Below are 13,441 nucleotides of genomic sequence, written 5' to 3'. Positions count from 1 at the left end.
AACCCACGGTTCTAACCATTAGGTTATTCGCCTGAGACTCTCACATTTCCTATAGCCTTCCTATGTGTGGTCCTATGTCTATCAGTTTATAGTTTGTACTGTTGACTAAGATTGTCACAATCTAGTGATGCTAGGTTGCTATGTTTTTTTCATTTTAGCTCTAATTTACGCACAGAAGTTGCTATCCCTATCTAATGAGCTTAGAATGCCTAATCAGTAAGCTGCAGTAACTCTAATCCAGCCACCTTGTCTTTGAGGTTTATAGGGTTGCATATTCACTATATATTCAAAATGTGTTTAATAGATGTATATGGATCTAATTCTTATAGCTTGTTATGCAAGCCTATTTCTGATGTTGGGTTTTCTTGTTATTAGGTGAAAAATAAGCCTCTTTGATAATGCCAAACAATATTTTTAATTTCAAGGGCATGCTCTCTATACATGTATTACTAGTTGCTGCTGGGCTGTGCCAGCTGGGAGGGCACGGGTCAGCGGCATGTAGGCTTTAATTACAAGGTACTAGACATATATTGTGTCTTATATAATAAGATAAATTAATTATCTAGGTTCTGGATAGATAGACCAGCTCTACCATACTTACAGTGTGAGATTTTTCCCCCTCATATATACTAGTTTATTTCAAAATCATATTCAATGGGACACCGATTGCCAGATAATTGCATTCATAGTTAAATCTAATAATTTATGTCTAAACATTGTTTCCTATTGAACGTCAGCATGTATATATTTTTGCCTCACACTTTTGGACATATTTAGTGCTGTTAACACCTTCATATAATGTCTTGACATGTGAGATTGTTGCTTATACCAGTATTGTCCACTTACCTCACACACCCTTAGGCACAAATTTGGACGCCATAATAACTATCCTCAAGTGAACATCCATCAATGTTTACTAAATATTAGCGGATGCCTGCATCTATACTATAGGTATACCTATAATATGCTTTATCCATGTGCATAGGTTCTGGACTGTAGTTCGCCCCTTACACCCCTCTCTCTGTAAGATAAAAGCTATAATTCACAAGGCTAACCTTTAACCTGCACTAATTAATCACACTCCCCGTGTGGAAGTTTATATTTGGACGAAATGTTGGCCTTTGCTGAGCTCCTCTTCTCCCTTTCCCGACGGTACTGGTTGCCTGCGGGTCATACCCATATCCCTTTTACCCACATCGCCTAGAGCTGGCACTTCCCCAGGAGAGGAGTTCATGCAGTAGTCCCCTATACTCTATATATACTAATAGTCTCTTCTACATATGTCACCTGTAAAATTGTAACTGTATAATAAGCCCTCTAAGAGCCCCATTCACTTTGTTGACTTGGCATCCTAGATAGCTCCGCCCCTCATTCCCTTCTTTCCCCCTCCTTTTCTAATAATAGCGGCTCTTGCCCGCTGAATTTTCTTTTCCCTTCTTTAGGCCATCCTGGTCTTAGAGCATCCAAACAAATACTGCCCCACACCTGCATCAACCCTATTAGAATAAACAAACCTAAAAATTCTCCTCACGGTAGGCGTGGGCCACATCTATCATATATAAAATAAAAAACTGAGGTTCCATTATTTTAGGTACAAACATAGATTCCGTTACTGACATCCCTATTTTACATGGTTAACCCTAGCGGTCTCATTCGTCTCCTGTCCATTTTTCTTTGGTTTATAACTATGTTTATGCTATAAGGATGTACCTTTCAGAATTATGTTATCACTGTTATTGGATGAATATGTTGTAAAACTTTTATTATAACCTCAATAAAAAAACTTTTTGAAAAAATAAAAATAAATTTCTACTACTTCTGCACACAACAACTGTTTCCTTCTTGACCTTATCCTAAAATTTCAAATAGTCCTTTTTTATTATTTATTTTTTTAAACAATCCACCACTGCACATTACCTCGGGGGCAATAAGCTTTTAGAAACAATGCTCAATGAAAAAAAACTGCTTGAACATGAAACCTCTGATTGGCTATAGACTCCTCTTTATTAAGTCTCTTATGGCTACACAGCCATCTTTTATTTAATCATATTAGCCAGCTTACGTGGAGAAATGTAATTAAGTTTAAGGGAGAATTATTATGGGCCAGTTTACAAGTCACATGCTATTCAGTGGTTTCACTCGCACGTAAACACCACTCAAAGTAAACTTTTAATGTGCGCGAGTTAACAAGCGTATTACAAATTAAAAGGAAAATGTTTGCATGAGAGCAAAAGCCAACGCGCAATAACTTTAGGACTTCTGATATCGTGACTACGTTAACTTCTCTTCATAGGCTTCAATGGAGAGTGCAAATTTAAACAAAAACGAATACCTATCGCTAGCTGGTTAACCTGATCGCGTTTAAACAAGTGCAATATACCCAACCTGAATTATGCCTATTTTTACATTCCATATATATGTATATAGGAATATCTATTTAGAAATACATAGAACATGTTCCCCTATATGAAGAACATTGGAATGTAAAATATGTACAGTAAATACACAATAAAACATTATAAAAATGTTAAATTGAATAAAAATGACTTTTTATGTTATACACTATTTGAGTGCTCTAAAGCAGTGATTTTTAACCTTTTTTTTGCCGTGGCACACTTTTTTACATTAAAAAATCCTGTGGCACACCACCATCCCAAAATGTTAAAAAAAAATCACACATTGTAGCCTAATACAGCATATATATACACATACACACAAACACACACATACTGTATGTATTGTGCTGTTATGCCATGCCTCCTACAAACTACCCCTGCACTGGGAGTAAAAAAACAAGCAAAGTTTAAAAAATATGTCACACTGTTGTCAGTCTGCCGTGGCACACCTGAGGATCTCTCACGGCACACTAGTGTGCCACGGCACACTGGTTGAAAAACACTGCTCTAAAGTATATATACACATGTATATGTGTATATATGTGTTTTTATATGTGTATATTTGTATGTACACATAACTACACATGTATACACATGTATACACATATATAAATATGTATAAATACACATATTTAGACATGTATATTTATATATATATATACATTATAGCCGTTTACATTTAAATACCTTGTCATATACCATATATAACATTTAACCCTTATAACTTTTTATTTGTAATATTTATGTAAATAACTTTCAGCTAGATTATGAGTTTTGCGTTATGACTCAAAAAGCATCGTTATGGCCCATAACTATGCTTTTTCACTAACGCCGCTATTACAAGTCTTGTAGGTACAGCTGTACCGCACACCTTTTTGGCAGTCACGCAACGTCAGTACCGCACTTTAAGAAAAGTCCTTTTTCAATGGGACTCCCATAGCGCCAGTATTACAAGTTTTGCTGAGGCCAAAAAGTGAGCGGTACAGCCCAAAATGACAAAATCTGTACCGCCATCTAAAGTCAGTAGTTATGAGTTTTACGTTACAAAGCTGTTACCATAAAACTCATAACTAAAGTGTCAAAAAGTGCACTAACACCCATAAACTACCTATTAACCCCTAAACCGAGGCCCTCCCGCATCGCAAACACTATAATAAATTTATTAACCCCTAATCTGCTGCTCCCGATATCGCTGCCACTTTAAAAAATATTAACCCCTAAACCGCCGTCCGCCCACACCGCCGCTATAATCAACCTATTAACCACTAAACCGCAAGCCCCCCCACAATGAAATATACTATGATAAACTATTAACCCCTAAACCTCTGGCCTCCCACATCACTACATAAATATAATAACCCCTAAACCTAACCCTAACGTAACCCTAAAGTAACCCTAAGCCTAACACGCCCTAACTTAAATATAATTAAAATAAATCTAAATAAAAGTTACAATTATTACCTAAATAATTCCTATTTAAAAATATACACTTACCTGTAAAATAAAACCCGAGCTAGCTACAAAATAACTAATAGTTATATTGTAGCTATCTTAGGTTTTATTTTTATTTTACAAGTAAGTTTGTATTTATTTTAACTAGGTAGACTAGTTAGTAAATATTTATTAACTATTTACTAGCTACCTAGTTAAAATAAATACTAATTCACCTGTAAAATAAAACCTAACCTGCCTCACACTAAAACCTAACATTACAATAAAATGAAATAAATTAAATTAATCAAATACAATTATCTAAATTACCCAAACCCCCCCCACTGAATTATACAAAATAAAAAAACAAATTATAAAAAATAAAAACGAATTACTCCTAATCTAATAGCCCTATCAAAATAATAAAAGCCCACCCAAAATAAAAAAAACCTAGCCTACACTAAACTGCCAATGGCCCTTAAAAGGGCCTTTTGAGATTCATTGCCCCAAAGAAATCAGCTCTTTTACATGTAAAAGAAAATACAAACAACCCCTCAACAGTAAAACCCACCACCCATACAACCAAACCCCCCAAATAAAATTCTATCTAAATAAACCTAAGCTAACCATTGCCCTGAAAAGGGCTTTGGATGGGCATTGCCCTTAAAAGGGCATTTAGCTATTTTACTGCCCAAACCCTAAGCTAAAAATAAAACCCACCCAATAAACCCTTAAAAAAACCTAACAGTAACCCCCAACGATCCACTTACAGTTTTCGAAGACATCCATCCTCATCCAGGCAGCAGAAGTCTTCATCCAAGTGGGCCAAAGTCCTCATCGAAGCCGGCAGAAGTCTTCATCCAGACGGCATCTTCTATCTTCATTCATCCGGCGCAGATGTGAGCTCAATCCTATTGGCTGATTGGATCAGCCAATAGGATGAAAGCTCAATCCATTTGGCTGATAGAATTCTATCAGCCAATCGGAATGTAAGGGACACCATCTTGGATGACGTACCTTAAAGGGAAACTTCATTCTACGTTGACCATCAGAAAAAGAGGATGCTCCGCCCCGGATGTCTTGAAGATGGACCCCGCTCCGCACCGGATGGATGAAGATAAAAGATGCCGTCTGGATGAAGACTTTTGCCCGCTTGGATGAAGACTTCTGCCGGCTTCAATGAGGACTTCGGCCCGCTTGGATGAAGACTTCTGCCGCCTGGAGGAGGATGGATGTCCGGTCTTCGAAAACTGTAAGTGGATCGTCAGGGGTTAGTGTTTTTTTTAAAGGTTTATTGGGTTTTATTTTTAGCGTAGGGTTTGGGCAGTAAAAGAGATAAATGCCCTTTTAAGTGCAATGCCCATCCAAATGCCCTTTTCAGGGCAATTGTTAGCTTAGGTTTATTTAGATAGAATTTTATTTGAGGGGTTTGGTTGTGTGGGTGGTGTGTTTTACTGTTGGGGGTTGTTTGTATTTTTTTTTACGGCTAAAAGAGCTGATTTCTTTGGGGCAATGCCCCGCAAAAGCCCCTTTTAAGGGCCATTGGCAGTTTAGTGTAGGCTAGGTTTTTTTTTTATTTTGGGTGGGCTTTTTTATTTTGATAGGGCTATTAGATTAGGAGTAATTTGCTTTTTTATTTTGCGTAATTTAGTTATTTGTATTTGATTAATTTATTTTATTTCATTTTATTGTAATGTTAGGTTTTAGTGTGAGGCAGGTTAGGTTTTATTTTACTGGTAAATTAGTATTTATTTTTGCTAGGTAGCTAGTAAATAGTTAATAACTATTTACTAACTAGTCTACCTAGTTAAAATAAATACAAACTTACCTGTAAAATAAAAATAAAACCTAAGATAGCTACAATATAACTATTAGTTATTTTGTAGCTAGCATAGGTTTTATTTTACAGGTAAGTTTGTATTTATTTTTAAATAGGAATTATTTAGTTAATAATTGTAAGTTTTATTTAGATTGATTTTAATTATATTTAAGTTAGGGGGTGTTAGGTTCATGGTTAAGTTAGGGTTAGGGTTATGCTTAGGGTTACGTTAGGGTTTGGTTTAGGAGTTAATATATTTATTTAGTGTTAGTGATGTTGGAGGCCAGAGGTTTAGGGGTTAATAACTTTAGTATAGTGGCAGCAACATTGGGGGCGGCAGATTATGGGTTAATAAGTGTATTTAAGTGGCGGCGATATCGATATTAGGGGTTAATAGTTTTATGTAGGTGGCGGGGATGTTAGGGGCAGCAGATTAGGGTTGTTTAGAAATGGTTTTTATGTTAGAGTGTTAGGTTTAAACATAACTTTTTCTTTCACCATAGACATCAATGGGGCTGAGTTACAGAGCTTTTGTTTCTGCGATCGCAGTTTTTTTTTTTGCCGGCTCTCCCCATTGATGTCTATGGGGAAATCGTGCACGAGCATGTCAAAGCAGCGCTTGTATTTTGGTGAAGCATGGAGCTCAACGCCACCATATCGCCCGCGCAAGCCTGCTTTTTGTAAACTTGTAATAGCAGCGCTATAGGGAGGTTAAATACAGCTGCTTTTGTGGCGATTGTTAATTTCCCTATAGCGCTCAAAACTCGTAATCTAGCTGTTTATTAGATAGTGTATATATGAGTGTAATATTTTATGTTAATGTATTTATGTAATGTTTGGTGTAAATGTTTATTTAGCCCTAATACTTTACGTGAGGACTTTAGTCGCGCTAACTTTATGAGTGCAAGTTTAGGGCCAGATTACGATTAAAGCGCTATCGTTAGTGCAAGAAGCGTAAATGTGATTGCAAGATCACAGTGTTCTTTAAGCTCAAATCTTTATTACAAGTGGTGTGCTGTTTACATTACTGCAAATTTACGTGAACTCACGGTAATTTATGCTTTCCATATTTTCTTTGGACAACATTGAGCGGCAATATCCACTCATATTACAAGTAGAAAGTAAATGCAATCACTCAAATGTAAATGCATTTAACGCTCAAAATTTTTTTGCGACCTAAAAGGTTGTGTAAAGAGTTTGGCTGGAGGAAACAGTTGCACTAAACTATTCTATTTACCCCTAAACCAACACATTCCCACATGGCAAAGTAACCCACTACACTATTAATCCATAAAACGCCACAACCCCCATTGCATATTAACTCACTACTCTATTAACCCCTAAACTGCCACAACCTCCAATGCAAAGTTACCCGCTACAATATAAACCCCTAAGTCCCACAACCCCCATTGCAATTTATCTTACTACACTATTAACCCCTAAACCACCACAACCCCATTGCAAAGTAACTCACTACACTATTTCTCCTAAACCGCCATAACCCCTACCAGAAAGTAATTCACTACACTATTAACCCCTAAACCACCACAACCCCAATTGCAAAGTAGCCCACTAACATTACAAAAAAATGAAAAACCTACCATTACTGAAGACAACAAACAAATTACCAAAATTAAAAAAAGACTATGCTTATTCTAAAACCCCACTTAAAAAACACACCCCAAAATAAAAAAAAAGCTATACTAACACTAAATTACAGCAATAGCCCTTAAAAAGGTATTTTGTAGGGCATTGCCCTAAGGTGTCTTAGCTCTTTTTCTAAGCAAAATAAAAACTGCACCACTCTGCAATTAACCCCCCCCCCCCAAAAAAAAAGGCTATCTAAAAAAACTACTCTTAAAACTAGGGGTGGTTTTTTCAGTTGGGTTTTAGAATAGGCATAACTCTTTTTATTTTTGGTAAATTTCTGAATGTTAGTTTTTTTTAGTAATGTCATGATTTTAAGTTTTAAGGTAAGGTTAGGTTTTTTATTTTTAAATTTAAGTTTGTTTTTATTAAAAGGTACAGTTAGTATGTTTTGGGGTAACTTAGAATGTTAGGAAGTTTAGATGTTAGTGGGTTACTTTGCGATGGGGGTTGTGGCAGTTTAGGGGTTAACTGTGTAGTGGATTACTTTGTGATGGGGATTGTGGTGGTTTAGGGGGTAATAGTGTATTGGGGACTTTGAGGTGGGCTATGCTGCGGGTTAGGGGTTATTAGAGTAGGGGGAAATTTGGGTTAGCGCACAAGTGTGGGTGTTATGTTGTTTTTCCACTTTTTTCTCTCCATTGAAGTTTTTTGGAGAGTAGGTTAATGTGGTCATGATTTTGTAACTTCTGCTCTTTGTACTAGTCGGGTTAGCACGCAAGCAAAAAAAAGATTTACTTAAAACCTGTAATATGTGCGCTACATGACGCAGCAAAGAGCAGAAGTTGAGGAGTTAGCATGCGAGCAGGAGCGGTTACTTTTGCTCCACTTTTAATCTAGCCCTTAGTTTGCGTTTGTGTGGTCACATTTACTTTAAACTTGTAATATGCAATTTCAATATTGCGCCTCTGCTAACGTTAGCACACCACCTGTAATGTAGCCCTTTGGGGAAACATTTTGTTAGGGGGTAATTAGATGTAACAGAAAGTTGCTGTGCGGTGGGAGGCAGCAATTCCATTTTTTTGCAGTTCGGCAGGATCACTTTTAAATGTTATTGTGTTGTTGGTGGTCAATGAGAGTATTAATTGTGGTGTAGGAGAAGGCAGATATGGTTAATTGCTGTTTGGTGTAGTGCAGTATAAGAGAACTGAAAGCGAAGGCTCATTCCACTTTGTTTGTACATACTAAGGATGCCAAGAAGATGTTGTAACAGTGTTTATTACATCTTCTACTGGAAATGCGCAAACATTGCTAGCAGTCACACACAATTGTAACAGGCACCAAATTCTGTGACTACTGTTTTATAGTTCTTACTGTTACTTGCAGTGCAGAGGTTGCTGACGTATTGTGTTAGTCTCTACACTATGCTACAACTCTGTCACTATGAACGGCAATCACAGGCTAGTTTGTAGCTGCCCCGCTTGTTTGTCTGCTACAGAATGGCTACCTAAAGTCTCACCGCTTCTTGTGTATTGTTCAATAAAATGGATTTAATAGCTGAAAGCGTTTGTAAAGGGTTTGTGCCATGGTTCCCATACTTGGTGCACAATCCTCTCAAGTAGGTATGGTGTAATAAATTAAATTATGAATTGTGCCACTTAAAGCAACATTAAACCCCACTTGCTTTTGTGTAAAAATTAAGTTGGTCTCGCACTGCCTAGAGAGGTCAAAAAGCTAATTCTGTAGGTTAGGTTTCTAAATCAGCTCTGCATTTTCACCTAGAATACAGACATTGGGCCCGTGTTTCTGGCGAGTCTTCAGACTCGCCAGAAACAGCAGTTATGAAGCAGCGGTCTAAAGGCCGCTGCTCCATAACCCTGTCCGTCTGCTCTGAGCAGGCGGACAGGAATCGCCACAATTCAACCTGATCGAGTACGATCGGGTTGATTGACACCTCCCTGCTGGCGGCCCATTGGGCGCGAGTCTGCAGGGGGCGGTGTTGCACCAGCAGCTCTTGTGGTGCAATGCTGAATACGGAGAGCGTATTGCTCTCCGCATTCAGCAATGTCTGTCGGACCTGATCCGCACTGTCGGATCAGGTCCGACAGACATTTGATAATTTGGCCTAATTGCTTTTTGGCCTCTCAAGAAGGCATGGGAAAGCACATTGAAAAAAAAAAATCAAGCCCCTTTAAATGGACATTGTAACTTTTTTTCCTTCAATGTGTTCCCAGTAACTTGTTATACCAGTTGCATTGTATTAATTGTATTGGAAATGGCACAATAAGGTTTGTTCTTGCAATCAAAATAACTATCTCTCCTCATTAAAACCACCCCCTATAATGAAAATTGTAGCCCCTAAGTTTTGGCCTTTGTGTATATATATATATATATATGGGGCTGATTTTTCATTGTGCTGGCGGACATGGATAAATGCTAACAGCATACGCAGTCAGCATTTATCATTGCACAAGCATTTCCCATGAAATGCTTGTGCAATAACGCCCCCTGCACATTTGCTGCCAATCGGCCGCTAGCAGGGGGTGTCAATCATACCGATCGTATCCAATCCGGATGATTGTTGTTCGCCACCTCAGAGGTAGCGGACGAGTTAAGGAGCAGCGGTCTTAAGATTGCTGCTTCATAACTTTAGTTTCAGGGGAACCTGAAACTATGGCGGTAGATTGCAGTATCTGCTGCTTGATAACCTACCCCATAGAGAGAGATGCCAGCTCAGCCCATTTAAATTGGAGTATGTTCAGGACAATGGGTGATGGTTTAATTGAGCAAAACTAGCTATTTAGCTATTTTGAATTAGAAAAAAAAACCTAAAGGAGTTTTTTTCCATACATTTAAGAATCTGCAACAGATATAACATGTCATTGGCAATTATTATGGGAAGCCTCCCTGGTGGTGTTCATTAGACATGTGCGATTTGGTTCGGTTTGATCCTGAAATTCGGCAAATTCGGAGATTCGGATCGAACCGAATCTCCGAAATAAAATAGTGCTGAATCTACTGAATAAATCCAAATTACTTTGGATTTATTCGGATTTATTCAGATTTATTCGGTAGATTCAGATGGCCATGGATTACACTAGTATTGTACAGTATATTAGGTTATATCACTCTGCTATGGGTTACACCTAATGTACAGTACATAATACTAGTCTAATCCCACCTAACACTTACCAAAATTCCGAATTTCCGAACCAAATCGAACCAAATCCAGCCGAATTTATTCGAATCCGAATGAATCCGAAACAAATCTGAACCAAATTTATTCGAATCCGAATGAATCCGAAACAAATCCGAACCGAATTGATTCAAATTTTTCTGAATTCGAATAGCTCCGAACCGAAATTCGAAAACATCCGAATCGATCAGAACCAAATTTTTTCGCCATTCACATGTCTAGTGTTCATTGAAAATTCTGACTACTATCGTTTCAACTGAGTTTGTGCATGGATCTCACATGTTGTTAACAGCACAGTGTGATCACTTTGTAGAGCTAGCGAGATGTCTCCTAAAGGTTCGGAACGCCAGTTATGCACTTGGTAGTGCCATGAAAATTTTGAGTATAACTGGATTCTTTTACACTTATACCATTTACATTTATATGTTTTAAAAATGAGCATACAGTACAGAAAGAGTAATGAAAAGGAGCTGGCTCTAGACTTTGTGAAGGTGGAATTTATCATTTGTTTGTTTTGGACTTTGGGACTGATAAGGACTAAATATTTGGTATCCTTTTATTTTGTGTTAGTGAAGGCTCTGATTTACTGTAGTGGAGTTGGCACAACCTGTGTCGCTTAATCATCCACTTTTTTTAGTGAAAATGAAGGACTTTTTGGTTATACATTTATTATACCTGGGGGCATATGTATCAAGCTCCGAATGGAGCTTGATGCCCCGTGTTTCTGGCGAGCCTGCAGGCTCGCCAGAAACAGCAGTTATGAAGCAGCAGTCACAAAGACCACTGCTCCATAACCTGTCCGCCTGCTCTGAGCAGGCGGACAGACATCGACAGAAATCAACCCGATCGAGTACGATCGGGTTGATTGACACCCCCCTGCTGGTGGCCTATTGGCCGCGAGTCTGCAGGGGGCGGCGTTGCACCAGCAGCTCTTGTGAGCTGCTGGTGCAATGCTGAATACGGCGAGCGTATTGCTCGCCGTATTCAGCGAGGTCTGGCGGACCTGATCCGCACTGTCGGATCAGGTCCGACAGACCTTAATAACTAGAGGCCCTGATCTCTTGTATACAGTAAGCAGTTAGAAACTACATTGCAAAACACTGCAAAAAAAGTTCTAGTTCCTAGAGTTGTTAAAATGGAGCTGCTTTGAACAAATCTAGTGACGTCACTTGATCACAAACAAATCCCAGCTGCTTAGTGAAAGCACATTATACATATGCACTACAACTGGTGACTATGACTAGTCCTGAAACACAAAAGACTCATCTTTAAAACAAATACTACCCTCTACAATCCTGTTCTTAAAGGGACATGAAACCCCAAATTTTTTTCCTTTATTTAGATAGAACATACAATTTGAAAACACTTTCCAATTTACGTTTATTATCAAATTTTCTTTATTCTTTTGGTATCATTTGTTGAATGAGTAGTAATGCACTACTAGGAGCTAGCTGAACACATTAGGTAAACCAATAATAAGAGGCATATATGTGCAGCCACAAATCATCAACTAGCTCCCAGTAGTGCATTGCTGCTTCTGAGCCTACCTAGATTTGCTTTTAAACATTTTTATTTAATATTTTATAATGTGTTCTACTTTGCGTGAAATTTTGAGCACTGTAAATATATATACAGTATATACTGAAATAAGTGCACTCCCACAAACAGTAAATTTCAATTCTGCCAGGGTGCTATAGAAAGTTCAAATATCCAAGTTATAACACAAGCACTCACTAGACTTGATACAGGTGAAATAAAAAGTGTTCTATTCCATATAAACCAGTGACGTTTCGGGGTGTTCACCCCTTCATCAGACCAACGTTGGTCTGATGAAGGGGTGAACACCCCGAAACGTCACTTATTTATATGGAATAAAACACTTTTTATTTCACCTGTATCAAGTCCAGTGAGTGCTTGTGTTATAACTTGTATATATATATATATATATATATATATATATATATATATATATATACATGTATACATATATATACACACACATATATACACTTTGGAGCCCTTTCCACTCAAATACCTTAAAACATTAGCAATAATTTTAATTTAATATTTTATAATGTGTTCTACTTTGTATTTACTGTAATATTTTACATTCCAATGTTCTTCACACAGTAGAAAATGTTCTTAGTATTCTTAAATATACATTCCTATATGTCTTTATGTATCTAAACCTGTATATATCCATATAGATATACAGGTATATATATATATATATATATATATAAAGTTTAAAAAAATAAAATAATCATATATATATATATATATATATATATGTTTAGCGTTGTAAGTGTAACGCAATGTCGGGTCAGCGAGCGAGTGTTAAGTGTTTCTTTTTAACAGTGCACTCCATTGAAGTCTATGAGGCATATTTATTAAATGTCTGTCGGACCTGATCCGACAGTGCGGATCAGGTCCGACAGACATCGCTGTATGCGGAGAGCAATACGCTCTCCGTATTCAGCATTGCACCAGCAGCTCTTGTGAGCTGCTGGTGCAATGCCGCCCCCTGCAGATTGGCGGCCAATTGGCCACCAGCAGGGGGTGTCAATCAACCCGATTGTACTCGATCGGGTTGAATTCTGGCAATTCCTGTCCGCCTGCTGAGAGCAGGCGGTCAGGGTTATGGAGCAGCGGTCTTTGTGACCGCTGCTTCATAACTGCTGTTTCTGGCAAGTCTGAAGACTCGCCAGAAACACGGGGCGTCAAGCTCCATTCTGAGCTTTGATAGATAGGCCCCTATGTGGAGAAGACATTAGCACAGTCACGATATCCAAAGTCCTAAAGTTATCATGCATCGGATTTCGCTCGAGCGCAAAGCTTTAAATTCCAACTTGTGATATATGCACTAACCTACCCGCATTAAAAGTTTACTTCCAGCAGTGTTTGCGTATGAGTGAAAGTGATATGTAGCACGCCACTTGTAATTTAGTCCTATATTGGAAGAAATCTCTATGAAAAATTGATGTTTTAAAAGCAATTACAACTGTAGTACAT

Source organism: Bombina bombina, chromosome 6 (genome assembly GCF_027579735.1).
Source record: "Bombina bombina isolate aBomBom1 chromosome 6, aBomBom1.pri, whole genome shotgun sequence".
NCBI lineage: Eukaryota > Metazoa > Chordata > Amphibia > Anura > Bombinatoridae > Bombina > Bombina bombina.
Note: the sequence above shows the minus strand (reverse complement) of the source record.